The sequence below is a fragment of the Tenrec ecaudatus genome, chromosome 5 (assembly GCF_050624435.1).
Source record: "Tenrec ecaudatus isolate mTenEca1 chromosome 5, mTenEca1.hap1, whole genome shotgun sequence".
NCBI classification, from domain to species: Eukaryota; Metazoa; Chordata; class Mammalia; order Afrosoricida; family Tenrecidae; genus Tenrec; species Tenrec ecaudatus.
In genome coordinates this window covers 100,900,277-100,917,874 of record NC_134534.1, presented here as the reverse complement: position 1 = coordinate 100,917,874, position 17,598 = coordinate 100,900,277, and positions in this window count along the sequence as shown.

Here is a 17,598-nt window from a genome sequence, read left to right as displayed (position 1 = left end):
GGGGTTGCTAACTTGGCTGCACTATGAACTGTGGAGTAGCTGGGATAATAAGAACGGGAGGAAACCTGAAGAACTTCTCATTGGTCATAAGGAAGGAAGGAGACAGTGAGAGGTTGACTTATTAGGTGAAATTGGCTGGACTGAAAAGCAGACTGACCTGAAACAGGTTTCTTGTGCAGCTTGGGCTAATAGCGCCCCGCCCCCCATAGTATTTGCATGCAGAGGTTCTTGGGTATTTGTCTCCACAACAGTTTCTTAGGGTACTAGTTCTAAGGCATCTCTGCTTGCATAGCACTGAGCATTTTATAAGAGGTTTTGGCAAATTGTCTCTCCTGAATCTCTATCAGTGCTGTGTTATACAAGCTGGAGCCACAGCTAGGAAGGTTTGATCCATGCTGCCCCAGACTCCTTCAAGCTATGCTCCCACACCCAAAGTGTGCATGAGGTTTCTGTGTGTTACGGAGGCATGTCCCACCTCAAAGGGGCCAACAGCAGAGTCACATCTGCTTGTTCATATGAAGCTTAGAAGCCCATCATTCCACATGAAGATGAATGGCTTGACTTGAGATGATTGCAAATACTCCTCGGAGAATTTGAGGAAGCCTGCCATGCTTCAGCTTGTCAGCCATTGGACAAGTGCAAATGAGTTTATCCTTAAACAGGAAGTAGGATTGGCCTTGGAAAACTCCCTACAAGATCAAATATTCCTACAAGACTACTAGTGTTTCCTGGGTTCATTCAACAGGAAATGTCTAAAACAAAACTAAACATTTTGAGCCTGAGATTTCAGGAAACACAAGTGTGTGATGTTAGGCTGCCTAAAAGTTCCCACACCATCTAACAGCTGAAAGGGCCTTCCTAGTCCCCAAATTCTCTCACTCTGGCCGCTTTGAGCCTCAGACAAGACATGGCATGGTCTGCAAGACGCTGTGGTGGTGCTTGAGTGCCAAGATTTGAAGATCGAAATCCTGATGCTCATTGTATACTCCTCTGCTCTAGTGTAGGTTAGGGATTTCTCTGAGCTCCTTTTCCCTTCTGAGGAACAATCAGAATTTGGGGAAGTTTGATGAGCTAACAACCCTTACAAGGGTAAGTGAAAAATGTTGCTACTAGAGCCAGTTCACACATGAATCGATTTAGTCCAATCAAAAAGTATTTAAGTGTGTCCCAATCGGGATGGCTGCAGACATTCCCTCTCGTATGCTTGCCTCCGTCTCACTATAGAGTGCCTTCCTACAAAGAGGTCTAAGACGGTGACGTTCTGAGGTCTGCTAGGGTAGTGAATAGTCAAAGCACAGAGGTCAGCCAGGTTAATTTCTGGGGGGAATCCAGAAGGGTCAAACTAGACAGGTTTTCATGAAGGACACAGAGTGTATTAGGAAGAAATGTTAACAAAATTGAGAACTCCTTTGGTGAGGAAAGGCCAACAAAATTGTGCTGAGGAATGTTTTTTGGTTTGTTTGTTTTTCCCATCAGACAAAGCACCTGCTTATCCTTCAAAGACAAGAGAGGACCGTCCTATGAGAGTTTCACTGGACACCTCCTCCATTCACCCTACAGTCCCCGCTTTGCTCCTGCAGACTTCTTTAGTTCCCCAACCTCAGAGAGTTTTAAAAAGAACACAGTCTGAATCTCCCGAGGAGGTCACAACTGGTGTTTTGATGTTGAAATTGAAGAGAGCAGGATTCTGTGGGGGAAAGGTTAACTGGAAACATGCCTTCAGAACACTATAGTCCTGACTAGAAGCTATGTTGAGAAACAACATCACATTTTGATAATTTTGCTTAATAAAGCTTTCTGTATTTTATAAAATTACTTTTTATACTTGCTCTGGTCATTGCCATCCAACAATATTTACCCTTTTGTATCTGCCTTGATCGCTCAGCATGTTTTCGGGGCTCATCCATAGCATAACATATATCAGAGCTTCGTTTTTTATGACTGAGTAATGTTCCATTGTTTGTGTTTCATTTATTCACTCATCTGTTGCCATCAACACTTGGGTTGAATCCACATTAATGGATTGTTTGTGTTGTGGAGAATGCCCAGAAAAACAGACAGTAATTTAGCTGTCTCTGCCCATACGATTCAATGGCATTGATCACATTCTTCAAATTGTGCAATGATTCTCACCATCTTTTTCATATTGTTTCTCCCCTATTAATATAAACTCACTGCCTCCTAAATTTGGGATTTAATCTTTCAAGTTGCTGATGTGTTTTATCCCATGCAGTTCTTAAAACAATCCACAAGGTAGACATTTTTCACTCATTTAGCTAAACTATTGTTATGTTATAAGATGGCTTCAGGGATATTAGGTTTATGGGATGGAGTTTGGGATTTTTTTTTTTGCATCCTTATTTTTATTTTTACTATTTTTTAAAATACTTTTATTGGGAGCTCTTACATCTCATCACAATCCATACATATATCCCTCCGATGTGTCAAGCACATTTGCATATAGGCCAGCATCATCATTTTCAAAGCATTCTCTTCCCACTTGAGCTGCTGATATCAGCTCCCCATTTCTTCTCCCTTCCCTCCCCTGCCCGCCCTCCCTCACAAACCGTCGATAAGTTACAGATACTTTTTTCCATATCTTCCTCCGTCGCGCCTCACCCACTTTTCTGTGATTTGTCCCACTGAGAGGAGGTTCTGGGTTGATCCTTGTGATCAATTCCTCCTTTCTTCGCCAACCCTCTCCTAATCCTGGTATCTATACTCTCCTTGTTGGCCCTGTGGGATTTATCTCTCCTGGATTCCCTGTGTTGCAGGTTCTTATCTGTAGCACTGTGCATGTTCTGGTCTAATCCAATTTGTAAGGTAGAATTGAGGTCATGATAGTGGGGTGAAGGAAGGACCAAAGAGCTAGAGGAAAGTTATATGTTTCATCAGTACTATACTGCACCCTGACTGGCTCATCTCTTTCCTGTGACCCCTCTGTGAGGGGATGTCCAATTGTGTACATATGGGCATTGGGTCTCCTCTCCGTACCCGCCCCCCCCCCCATTCACCTTGGGTGTGGTTTTATTCTGGGTCTTAGATGCCTGATACCTGATCCCATTGACACTTCATGTATACACAGGCTGGTGTGCTTCTTCCATTTGGGTTTTGTTGCTTCTCAGTTGGCTGGCTGCTTGTTTATCTTCAAGCCTTTAAGACCCTAGATGCAATATCTCTTGATAGCCAGGCACCAACAGCTTTCTTCACCACATTTGCTTATGCACCCATTTTGTCTTCAGTGATTGTGTCTGGAAGGTGAGCATCACAGAATGCCAGATTGTTAGAAAAAAAAGTATTCTTGTGGTAAGGGAGTACTTGAATTGAGGGGCAATATCCATCTGCAACCTCAATTCTTTTTTTTTTCTTCTTTTTTTAAAATTTATTTATTTATTTTAACAATTTATTGGGGCTGATACAATTCTTTTCACAGTTCATACATATACATACATCAATTGTATAAAGCACATCTGTACAGTCTTTGCCCTAATCATTTTTTTTCTCTTTTCTTCGTTTACATTTTATTAGGGACTCATACAGCTCTTACCACAATCCATACATATACATACATCAATTGTATAAAGCACATCCATACATTCCCTGCCCCAATCATTCTCAAGGCATTTGCTCTCCACTTAAGCCCCTTGCATCAGGTCCTCTTTTTTTCCCCCCTCCCTCCCCATTCCCCCCTCCCTCATATGCCCTTGGTAATTTATACATCGTTATTTTGTCATATCTTGCCCTATCCGGAGTCTCCCTTCCCCCCTTCTCTGCTGTCCCTCTCCCAGGGAAGAGGTCACATGTGGATCCTTGTAATCAGTTCCCCCTTTCCAACCCACTCACCCTCCACTCTCCCAGCATCGTCCCTCACACCCTTGGTCCTGAAGGTATCATCCACCCTGGATTCCCTGTACCTCCAGCCCTCATATGTACCAGTGTACAGCCTCTGTCCTATCCAGCCCTGCAAGGTAGAATTCGGATCATGGTAGTTGGGGGGAGGAAGCATCCAGGATCTGGGGGAAAGCTGTGTTCTTCATCGATACTACCTCACACCCTAATTAACCCATCTCCTCTCCTAAACCCCTCTATGAGGGGATTCTTAATATATAGGTATGAGTACATAGTTCTATTTCCCTCTCATTATATATGTATTTACATATGCACATGCCTGTATTTAGGCCTCTATAAATGTTCTTTGTCTCCTGGTTCTTTCCTCTATTTCCGTTTTACTTCCATCTTGTCCCACCATCATGTTCTGCCTTCAATCGGGTTTAGTAATTTCTTGCTGTTACATTGCCCTTGATTAAGCCTCACTAGGCATCCTACGACCTTCCTTCCATTGATTTTAGTTCGCTTGTTGTTCCTTTATCCCTGGTATATGTTTATCGTTTAAAGATTATCTCAGGCAATAGTTTCAGGGTTTCCACCCACCTTTGTTACTCCAGGATGTCTGTAATCTGAAAACTTGAATTTCTGTTCTATATTTCCCCCTTTGATCAGGATTTTTCTATAGAATCTTTGATGAAAATATTCAGTAATAGCAAGCAGCATCCAATACTGGTCTCATGGCAAATGTAGCAATGGTAGGTTGATGCTATTCCAATCACTCAGGTCTCTTGGCAAAAGTGGCAAGTCGAGGGACTTAGCCACACATTCCATACCCTTTAACTGTTTCTGACTCTTCTTCCTTTCTTAAAATAGTCCAAATGAATAGAGACTGATGGTGAGCTTTAGGCACCTGTTTGAAAGCTTTTAAGACCCCAGATACTACACAACATTCTAGGAAGTATAAGAGTGGCACTGAGCACATTATGAGAGCCATTAGGGATGTTCCAATAAACTGAACTTAAATCTCCAAACCAAGCAACCACTTGGTTGACTATTAGCAACCTCAGCTGCCCTTGTTGTTGAAAATAGGTACCTCACACAACATTGGCCAGTTCAACTTTTTTTAGGTATATAACTGGTTAAGGGTGCTTACAATAATTGACTGTACCCTTCCACTTATCCATGTGATTTTTCCCATCGCTGTAAACTGAAACTTAGTACTCCATAGCAGTAGCCCCTTCTTTTGCCTTCTCCCTCCAGCCTCTGATAACTACTAATAAACTTTGGCCTTTCTGTATTTGCCTTGTCATAAAAGTGAAGCCATGCAATATTTGCCCTTTTGTGATTGACTTATTTCATTCAGCAGAATGTCCTCCAGGTTCATCCAAGTCGTTATTCATCATTATTCATTAATGTTGCATAACATTCCATTTTACATGTCCTTTATATATTCGTTCTTCCATTGGTGGGCATTTAGATTGTTCCCCTGTTTTTGTTATTGTGAATGATGCTGCTGTGAACACAGGTGTGCACATATTGTCACAGATTTTATTTCTCTTGGATATACACAATATTTTTAGGAACATCTTTTCACCAACTTTCTTGACAGAATGGTAAGGCAAGCTCACTACTTTGGTACTACAACAGATTTTTCTTATTCCCTCATTTTCCAATACTTAATCCAATCTTCCATTCATCCTAACAATCTTCCATTCATCCTAACTCATTCCATGATTACTTTGTGCTAGAGCTTCTTGAAACTCTGGAGATTCAAGAGTTGATGAAAGCACTAAGGTTTTTGGATTCCACAAGTGGGATTTACTAAAAATCAGCAACAACAAAAACAATGTGATGAGAAGTTAATGTTAGCCTTCTTGCGCTCATAATTCTCAATCCTTTGAAAGCAGATTAAAACATTTGCAGTAAGTTAGGTTGGTCGCCAGATGAATCTCAGAGGCATTTCAAGCAGTGATTGAGTGGACTTAGCAGCTATTTCAGAAGAAATTGATACATAATGAAAGCAGGGTAAGATTTTACCAATCCTATCATTTTTTAATTATTTGGAAATTTCCGGTTTAAAAGATAATTTTCTCCCCCCAGAAGAAGTTACCTCAGAGGACAGCTCAGGGAGAGGGACATGTCTGATCAGAGCACACGGGAGCAAATTAAGGAGGAGGAAGAGAGAGTGGAGCACATCCTGGACCATCAAGCCTAGAAGACGATATCCCTGCTTAGAGCAGCCAATGCACAGAGAGGCCCCCCATATGGCTGGCCCCACAGTGAGACATGATATCCCTCACTGACCCATAGCCCTATGGGGGACAACACTGGAGAGACTGTGGGAATTGTGCCCACTCTGACCCCACCACACCGAGGCAAAACATTAAGGGTGTGTAACACAGCAGCAAGGGGAGCAGAGCAAGGATAGGCTTTGGGGCCAGGGCATGGTACGCCATCAGATTCACTGGGAAAACACTCCTCCTAAAGGTCAACAAACAAACCCTGAACTATTTACAGGCTTTTTCTCTTTTTTTGGGGTCATTGGCTTTTTGGTGTTAGTTGTTTTTCTCATTCTTGATTTTTGTGCATATTACTATCTCTGCAGATCTTTCTAGATAAGATAGGTGAGATAAACAATCTGGAGTAGAAAACAACAGGACCCGATGGTTCTGGGGGGACATGAGTGAGGGGGAGGCGGTGGAAAGGAAGTGGATGTTAACAAACCCAGGTACAAGGGAACAACAAGAGATAGGAAAGGAGGCCTGGTGGGGCTTGATCAAAGGCAATATAACTGAGAGGAATTACTGAAACCCAAATGAAGGCTGAACATGATAGTGGGACAAGAGGAAAGTAAAAGGAAATAGAGGAAAGCACTAGGAGGGGAAAGGCATTTATAGAGGTCTAAATGCAGGCATGTACATATGAAAATATATATGACGATGGGGAAATAGATCTATGTGCATATATTTATAGGTTTAGTATTAAGGTAGCAGATGGACATTGGGCCTCCACTCAAGGACTCCCTCAATGCAAGAACACCATGTTCTGTTAAACTGGCATTCCATGATGCTCACCTTCTGAACATGATCGCTGGAGGCAAAGTGCGTGCATAAGCAAATATGGTGAAGAAAGCCGATGATGCCAAGCTATCAAAAGATATAGCGTCTGGGGTCTTAAAGGCTTGAAGATAAACAAGCGGGCAGCTAGCTGAGAAGCGACAAAGCCCACATGGAAGAAGCACACCAGCCTGTGTGATCACAAAGTGTCAATGGGATCAGGTTTCAGGCATCAAAGAACAAAAATTCTTATCATTGTGAATGAGGAGAAAGTGTGGAGAGGAGACCCAAAGCCCATCTGTAGGCCATTGGACATTCACTTACAGAAGGGTCGCAGGGAGGAGGTGAGTCAGTCAGGGTGCAGTTTAGCACTGATGAAACAAACAACTTTCCTCTAGTTCTTTAATGCTTCCTCCTAAATATCATGATTCCAATTCTACCTTACAAATCTGGCTAGACCAGAGAATGTACACTGGTACAGATAAGAACTAGAAACGAGCCCCTAATAAAAAATTTTTAAAAAGAGTTATATGAGTCCCCAATAAAATGATTTTTTAAAGAAAACACCTAATTTTTTAAAAAGGAAGAAAATGTTCTAAAGTGGTTCACGGTGATGATTGCACAATTCTTTTTAATACGCTTAAACCATTGAATTGTATGATATATGAATTATATGTCAATAAAGCCGCTAAAATTAAGTTTAAAAATAGAACTGGAGACAGGGAATCCAGGACAGATAAACCCCTCAAGACCAATAATGAGAGTAACAATACTAGAAGGGATGGGGAAGGTGGTGTAGAAAGGGGGAACCAATCACAAGGATCTACATATAACCCCCTCCCTGGGGGACAGACAACAGAAAAGTGGGTGAAGGGAGAGGTTGGTCCGTGTAAGCCATGACAAAATAATAATAATTTATAAATTATCAAGAGTTTGTGAGGGAAGGACCGGGGAGGGAGGAGAAAAAATAGGAATTTGATACCAAAGACCTAAGTAGAAAGAAAATGTTTTGAGAATGGCGATGGCAACAAATGTACAAATGTGCTTGACACAATGGATATATGTATGGATTGTGATAAGGGTTGTATGAGCCCCCAATAAAATGATTTTTAAAAAGATAATTTTTTCAGGGTAGAGAAAGATAGCGTGTATTAAAAACAAAGCAACTTACCATTCAGTTATCTCAGGGATAGAAATCTAGGTTGTTTTTGGAATGTATGCTGCTTTACTTACAACATAGCTAATTTTTATGTCTTATACTAAAAAATACGACAAAAATTCAAGAGACAGGTATTTTCCCCACCTTTTAGAGGAAAACAATGTGTCAACTCGATACTGGGAAAAAAAGATAATTGCTAGTCATAGTAATTAATAGTAATAAATTATACATTAAAATAGTTGAGCTGTTTTGTTATATATCTTATCACAATGAAAACTAAAATTCCATAATAACAACTTAGGCATATCCACACAAATGGAAAGACCACTTGTATCCAGCACATTCTTGCCTGTAGCCTAATGACTATATTTCACTATTGAGAACCAAAATGTGTCCTCTGCATCCCAATAAGTGAGGATGAGTCTTTGTTGTCATTCAGAATCTTAGTCCCAACAGGGACTAAGAAAGAGGTTTATATACAAGATAAATTGTTCACAGTGGCTCACAAGTGTCTTCATTTTTTTAAAATTCAGATCATTGGGGGCTCTTACAACTCTTGTTACAATCCACACATCAATTGTATCTGACATATTAGTACATATATTGCCGTCCTTTTCTAGACATTTACTTTCCATTGAGCCCTTGGAATCAGTTCCTCTTTCCACACACACCCCTTGTGGCCCCTTGATAGATTATAGATTATTATTTTTATATCTCACCCGACAGCTGTCTCCCTTCCCCTCTGGTTTCGGTTGTTCTTCCCCCTGGATGGGGGTGTGTGGCTAATTGCCTTTCATTACAATCAGTACCCCTTCCCTCCCCACCTCTCTCACCTTACCCCCTATTTGGTATCGATACTCCCATTCCTGTCCTGGGTGATGAGTTTTGTCTCTTACCTACACCTATGTACATGCTCCTGTCTAGTCTAGAGTGGGAAGCAGCGCTGGGGTCATGATAGTGGGGGTGAGGAAGCCTCAAGGGGTCAGAGATCTATTGCATGATCCATTGGTGCTCTCTACTGCACTCTGATTGACTCACCCCCTCCCTGCAACCCCTCTGTAGGAGGATGTTCCATTGGCCACAGATGGGTTTTGGGTCTCCGCTCCAACCCCCCTCATTCTCACCACTGCATTTTTGTTTGTTGTTTGTTGTGAATCTTCTGATGCCCATTGCCCAGTCCCGAAGACACCTCATGATTCCACTGACTGGTGTGTTTCTTCTATGTGGGCTTGTTGCTTCACTGTTAGATGGTCGCTTGTTTAACTTCCAGCCTTTAAGACCCCAGATGCTATATCTTTTAAAAGAAGTGGCTTCATTTAGCCGATAAATTGTATGGCAACCCTTCTGAAAACTGCATCATTATCAACATGCATACAAGATTTCCTGTATCTGCTGGATTCTATTTAAAAATAGGAGTTCTCAATTACCCAGGTTCCATTCTAGAGAAAGGGTTGCTTCAGCAAAGGTTTCTGTGATTGCTGCAAGGATTCCTGAGATTCCAGAGGTGGCTGCACAGCTCAAGGTAGAAAATGCTAATGGCCATGCAACCCCAACCTGTCTTTAATATTGAATTTATCAGGAATGTTTTTCCTTTCACTTTTGACATATTCCGATGCCATACATTTCAGTGATTTAAGCAAATTAAAGAGTTGTGTATGTAATCATCACCACAATCAATTTTAGAATCTGTTTTTCATTCTTGTGCTTATTATTAGCTCTTCATCTCCTCCCAAACTTCCCCACCACAACTCTAAGGAACACTTTGCCCAGTTCCTGTATCTCTAGATTTATGTATCCTGTATTTCACATAAATGCCTCCCCCCCACACACACACCTTCCCCACCAATTATAAAATAAAATGCAGTCATCAAACCAAAAGAAAGAAAACAAATATTAGCACAATTTTAAGATGTGTCAGAATGGAAAACAAATGATACAGTGTTATATTTTAACCTAACACCAGCCTTAATCCACTTTTCTATGTATTCTGTCAAATAGCAAGGCTATTACATCCCTGGTCAATGGTCAGAGGTGTGTTAGTCCGGGTAGACTAAAGAAACAAGTTCAGGGGGAAGCGGGGAGGGAGGGGAAGGGAAAAAAGGGAAAATGAGCTGATTCCAGGAACCCAAGTGGAAGGCAAATTTTGAGAATGATGAGGGCAACGAATGTATAAGGGTGCTTTACTCAATTGATGTGTGTATGGATTGTGATAAGAGTTGTATGAGCCCCAATAAAATGATTTATTAAAAAAAGATTTTGAAAATGAAAAAAGAAACAAATTCATAGACATTCATGTGTATATAAGAAAGATGTTTATATACAATGTTCAATTGAATATTGAGAAAACATCCCAGTCCAGATCAAGTCCATAAGTCCAATACTAGCCCATATGTCCAATACCCATCTACAAAGTCCTCTTCAGACTGATGAAACACATGCAGTGATGCCGAATGCAGGAGGATCACAGGCGAGTGGGTTAGAAGTCTTATGGCTCCAGTGGCGTAAGCACCTCAGCTCTGGCAGGGGTGTCTACATGGCTTCTCCGGCACCAGAGCTCTGGTTGCATCAGAGTAGGTCCATGTGGCTTCTCCAAATCCCAGCGCATAGCGCCATGTGTCTTGTCATTGGAGCATCTCTCAGGGAGCGAGCAAAGAGAGACAGTCTCCTGCCTCCAAGGAGGAAATACAGGAATTCTCAGAAGGCCATGCCCACACAGAACCCTCATTGGCTATGACCTGATTGACAGACTAGACTACACCGCTTCACTCTTAACCCTCCAAGTCCCAAATTGACACCAGATTATGTAACTACCACAGAGGGGACTACAGAGGCTTCAATATGTGGATATGCTACCAATGGATTATGTGCCTGCACTGTCATCCACAACCTTCTGACAACCAGGTGTTCAGAATTTAAGCTCAAATAGGCTCCTCCAGTCTTGGCTTTTATTATTTACAACCTTTGGATCACACAGGCTGCTGTGCTCCTTTGGTGTGAACTTAGTTGTCACCTCGCTTAAGTTATTGCTTGTTTTAAGACAGGCCTTTAAGACTTCAGACACTATTCTTTCTGATAGCCACGCACCATCTGATTTCTTCACACTTTTCTATCAAGTCTTCTTCTACCTCTGTTTTTCCAGGCACATGTGGGGAGCACAGGCTTATCTCCTAGGTGTTGAACATGGTTTATACTCAACCAGTCATCTATCACTTTGTTGTACTCTTTAGTGGCTTGCATGTTTCTATGAGGCTATGATGATACCACTGGTATTTCAAATGCCAGCAGGATCACCCGGGGTGGTGGTGGACAGGTTTCACTGGAACTTCCAGACTAACAACAGATTACAGAGAAGGAATAGGTTGTCCAATTTTGAAGGATTAACTCCCCCCTCAAAAATCTTATGAATAGCAACAGGATATTGTCAGATATAGTGCTTGAAAATGAGCCCTCAGTTTGGAAAGCACTCAAAATGTGACCAAGGAAGAGCTGCCTCCTCAGAGTAGAGCTAACTTTAATGACATGAATGGAGTAAAGCTTTGGGCACCTTCAGGACTCAAAATGAGAATGCAGATGTCCATTAATTATCAGAACATGGAATGTGTCAAGTATGAACATAGGAAAATCGGAAATTGTGAAAAATGAAATGGAACTCATAAAGATGAATACACTATGCATTACTGAGCTTAAATGGACTGATAAGGGTCATTTTGAGTTGGATATTATGTGGTTTGCAATCACAGGAATGACAAATGCAAGAGGAATGGCATAGCATTCATTGTAAAAAAGAACGTTTCAAGATTTATTTTGAAGTACAATGCTGTCTGAGATAATATCAATACACCTACAAATATACCCAGTTGTATTAACTGTTTCTCAGAATTACACACCAGCCTCTCAAGCCAGTAATGAAGATATTGAAGAATTCTACTAATTTCTTCAGTCTGACATTGATAATACATGCAATTAAGATTGGAATGAAAAAGGTGGCAATAAAGAAAATGAAACAGTAGTTGGAAGATATGTCCTTGGATAGAAAAGAAGCTGCAGATTGCATTACAGAACTTTGCAAAAGCAGTGACTTCTTCACTGCCTATACCTCTTCAACAACCTAAATGGTGACGATACCCCTGGACATCATCACGTGAAACACACAGGAATTGAATACACGTGTAGCAGAAGTAGCGTTGGGTTCCCGTACTTCTATACATCAGTGAGCAAACAACGGTCTGCTTAGTAATTTCAATAGCTCTGATACAGAATGAAATACCACTGCTCAGGAGAAAAACTAGCCTAGACTACCAATGCCGATAAAGGTTGAACTCTGAAATAACAGCATCCCAAGAGAGATGATGGAAAGAGATAATGCAGAAGCTCAAATTGTCAGCAAAAAGAAGGCCAACCTTGGTGTGTTGTCTGATTTCCTTATGGCTTCAGATACTCAAATTTCCAACTGGAATGAAGATTCTGTTCGGTTTCTCGAGTGGGTAATACTTCAGTTCTTGGTTTCGCAGGATGAAAGAATTAACGCTGAAGCCCATTTTGTAATCCAAGTGGGTTTTTGTGAAGGACAGGACAAGTTTCAGGTTTTACAGTCTCAAACAAGTGGGCATGAGCAACCTCGTGGAAAAGAGCACCCACACATGAGGAACTGGGGGGTGGGGAGGGAATCCCAGGGACTCAGGGATGGAGGGACCAAGGGGCAAGAGAGGCTGTGAGTCTGAGGGGGCACACCCAGGTAGCATGTATGCACCCCCACCCTCTGACCTGCCACTGACCAGTAACAGGGTAAAGAGCTCAGGGGCCAGAAAGTGTTCCCTGCCTTTATTCTAGGTCACCCCCTGGCTTGGGGCAGGCCTGTTTGAAGGTATTAGTTGACCCCATTCATTGGGTTGAGCCCAACTGGGTGATGTTATGAGCCTGGGCCCAAGTGTACCTCCCACCTGACTTGGGGGCTTGGGTATGAGCATGCTTAGCTTGGGGTCTTCATAAGCATCTAATAGCTGCCTGGTGTCTTTCCAACCTCCTTTATGGGGGCCTTTGTGGGAATGGAAGGGGAACCCCCTTTTCCTAAGCTAGCTACCTAAAATTCTTCACATCAAAGAACATGCTTGTCTCCTAAATATTGAGTTGATAGGATTTAGAAATTGGATATCCACAATGAGGGGAGATAAACTTTCCTGGGTTTCTCAAATAAGTGGAATAAGTAAGGAACCCTGCTAAATGGTTTTCTCTTTTCCCAATGGAAGAGAGTGTAGGGGAGATTTTTATATAGGATTCAAATATAAATGTTCACAGACTTGCAATTGTTAGGCATCAAATATTTTCATTTTGTTTACTTATAAGATACAAATGAGTTTGTTGTATTCTCAATTTTATGCTTGTTAATTGTATCTTGTTAGGTGCATGTCTCACTTTATTAATGTCTTTGGAAATTATGTGTGGTTAAAGAGTTGTGCATGAGTGCCAGTTGACAAGGCATAGACTGTGATGGTTTTTTTTGTCCATTTATAGGAAGGTATTGGTGAAGTCCAACCTTTCAGTAAGGACACAGTCCAATGAAGCCTTCATGAGGGTGTGCCCTTTATAAAACAAAACATATATAGAGTCACTATGAGTCAGAATAGACTCAGGTTTGGGATTGAATCATTTTCTAAAATTATTTATAATTTTGTTAAATGTGGTACTGTAGTTACATATGAAAATGTCTTTAATTTTTAGATATGTATTAGAATAAAATACTCATAATTTAAATTAATTTAGAAAAGAAAAAGTAAATAATTATTAAATCTCAGTATAAGCTATATGAATTTATGATGTTATTTGCTCTTCTCTTCTGTATGATGAAAATTTTCACAATAAATGCCAAGAAAGAGAGAGAGAGAGACTGTGGAGAACTGGCCTCTCTTGCCCCATGCCTTCCTGCTTGCTGAGATTTTGTATCTGGGTTCTGGAGCCAGTGATACATGCGGCCCTGCTGACTGAGAACTATCAATGGCTTGCCAAGTTCCTGACAACCTTTGATCTCCAGGACTCTGTAACCACTGACTTGTGACCTTCCGCCTTCCTACTTTGCTTTCCTTCATTGACTGGCAGGGCCATGAGTTGGGAGGGGCCACTAGCATTGAACCCAAGAACTTGTGTTAGACTGAACCGGGCCACTTTATTGATATAAAGTCATCTTTGGATATAATGTTCTTTCTTGTACTTATATAAATGTAACTGGTCTTGTTTCTCTGTCACCCAGCCTAACACACTTGGTACTTTCAGTCGCCTCAGATGCATGGTCAATCAATAAGGAGACTGCATACAAGTGGATGCATTTGAATTATGGTGTTAGCAACGTATGTTGAAAATACAGTGGCCTGCCAAAACAACAAATCTGTTTTGGAAGAAGTACAGCTAGAATGCTCTTTGGAAGTGAGGATGTCAAGTCTTCTCATATACGAGATTTTTTTTCAAATCTATATATTTAATTTTTTTTAAAAAAGACAACCATATCAGCTTCAAAGTACTCTCCTTTACACTCAATACATTTGTCAAATCTACAGTTCCATTCCCAGAAACATTTTCAAACTCATCTACTTGGATGGCTGACAGCACCTCCCTAGTTTTCTAATTCACCTCTTCTAAGTCATCAAATCTCTATACTTTCATGTCCCTCTTCATTCGCAGAAACAAAAAGAAGTCACATGGAGTGAGTTCAGGTGAGTAAGGTGTGTGGGGAAAGAGAAGCATGTTGGTTTTTTGCCCCAAACTGATGCAATGAGATGACTGCGTGAGCAGGTGCGTTTTTATGGTGTCAAAACCAGTTCCCCATCTGCCACAAATCAGGTCTTTTTTGTCACAGTGTTACAATTTTTCAGAATCTCTAAATAGAAAATGATTAGCAGTCTGACCTGGTGGAAAGAACTCTAAATGTACTATGAGTTGGCATTTTCATCCATTTGGGAAGTTGATGGACATCCAGAATGAGGTTTGTCATCAGTTGATATTTCACCTTTTTTGAAACAAGAAAACCACACAAACACTTGAGTTTTCCCTATAGCGCTGTCCTTGTAATCTGAGTTGAACATCACAACAGTTTCTATGGCATTTTTCCCAAACAAGAAATAAAATTCGCAGCTGCACTATTCTCTTAAATTGGCTATCACTAAAAACAAGGGTCGAGCAAAACTGCTTTTACAAAAAAATTCACTGTGACCAAAGAGAGCCTTCCCAGGCAATGTCAGCGGGTGCACTAGCAGGGTGAGTTGCTCGATTTTGCTCACCTAGAGGGAGAACATGCATACTACGAAAGCTCTGCACCTCCCAGTGCAATTCTGTTTGGGGGGGCACTCCCCTCCTATATCTGGATATGAAAAAGAATCCGAGGCTTGATGAACTAGAGAGTCAGTGAAAAATAGGAAGACCCTCAACAAAGTGAATGGATATCGTGGCTGTAAGAATATGGGCTCAAGCATCACAATAATTGTGAGGATGACACAAGACCAGGCGTTGTTTTGCTGTGTTGGATACACTGGTCACCAAAAGTCCAAACTGACTCAGCTACACCTAACAACTAATTGAAAAGTTGGTGGTTCAAATCCACCCAGAAGTACCACAGGAAAAAGACCTGGTCATCTACTTCCCTAAGATTACAACCACTGAAAACCCTATGTGGCACAGTTCGACTTTGACACACATGAGTCACCATCATTTGGAACCAACTCAACAGCAATGTGTTTGGTTTCAGTTATCGTTGATTGCCTAAATTCTTCCTTTGCCATGTCTTCTCTCTTATACATCAGGGATAGGGAATTTCCAGCCAACCGGTCACCTCTGACCTGTGAAAACATCACTACCAGCTAACATCACATGCCTTACCAAAGAGAAGCATTTCAAGCCATATATTAGGGGTGAGTTAAATAAATGATGGATTAGTATGAATTGTGAATTATGTTTTAAATCTCCACGTGGCCCTTAAGAGAAAAAAATTTCCCCATCCCTGCTATACAAGAAGAGACTTGGCTAATCAAAAATCATACCGTTCAGCTACTTAATGCTCTTGTGTTAACATGGTTTCCCCTCCTCCACTTTCCTCTCATCATCCTCATAGGGGAAGATATTCCCCTGACCTTGGCGTCACATGTCTGTTGATGTAATCTTGGATATGTTCATATGTCACAATGGACATTTGCTCAATACTTCTTAGGCATCTTCACATTACAAGTCCTTGGGCTACTGGGTTGAAAAGACCCAGTTCCTACCCACAGGAGCTCAGAGACTCATGAAGGAGGTGGTTGTGCATAGAGCATTGTAAAACCAGCAAGCAGTAAGTCAGCTATAGGTAAGAGTTCCAGAGTGTTCTGAGAATATAGGAGATGAAAAATAAGGTTGTCTGGGATTGGCAGGGAGAGGTGGGGAGAGGGTGATAATGGCAAGAAACAGAAAGACCAGAGCTAAGAGAAAAGACTTGATTAATTTTTACATACAGGGTCTGGGAGGCTCATTTCTTTCCCAAGAGGTCACAGGAGACTGGAGCCCTGTCACCACTGGCCTTGTACAATAGTCCTCCTCTTTGGTTCCTCACCATGAGCAGCCAGCATTCTCCCTCTGGACTTCAGCCCCTATCTCTCCCATTCATGTTCTCTCTTCATCACACTCAGTCCTGACTCCTCTAGGCTCTCTCCACCCCATGCTGTTTGCTTCCCTTTGGCCAGCCAGCCTGAAGCCCAGAGCCCCAGGAGAGCTGAGAACCAGGTGGTCATGAAAAGGAGGTAACAGAATTCCCTCCTTTCCCAGAACCTGCTCAAGGGGACAAGCTGGCCCTTATCTTGGACCAAAATTGAATGATGGAAAAAACAACAAACTGATCAGACTGGCTTTCATCCAAAGCTTCCAGACATTACCACCTTTTCCTGCCCCCACAACCTGCTAGTCCTTAAGGGTACCACTAAAACTACATTCCAACCAGTAAAGTCTCTGCACAGCTCAAATTCTCTGGGGAACTGTCTGCAAAGCTTCTCTACTCCATCATTAAGTCAAGCACAGACAGTATCCGGTGGTTACTTGTTATTACTTTTTAAATGGAATTGTAGTTTCTGGGTGTTGATGACTCACAAGACTAAGGCTGGTTGTTGGGTGACTACATTCCCACGTTGCGTAGAATCCCACTCAGTCATTGCCACTTTCCTGGAGAAAGGAAAAAGGCCGGGGAATAGGCTCCCTCCCCAACTCACTCCTGCCTGACTGTGAGTTAGAATGGACTCAGTGGCAGTGGACTTGCTCTTATTATTTGTTTTGGCAGCTACACAGTTTTCTATCAAAGGAGATAAAAGAAAGAGGGCTACTGGCTCGGAGAAGGCAGAGCACAGCTGGAGTTACTCACAGGTCATGTTGTGTAACTGAGCAGAGCAGTGTCCCCTTATCTGGGTTCTCATCTTTGGGGATGTGACTTCTTTCTTTCAGAAGGCCATGTTACAAGCCAAGTGATGCTTCTCTCCTTAAGTGAACCAGAAACAGATCCCTGGCACTGACACTAAATCCCAGTCCTCCCTGTTTCTGAAAAGACAGGCA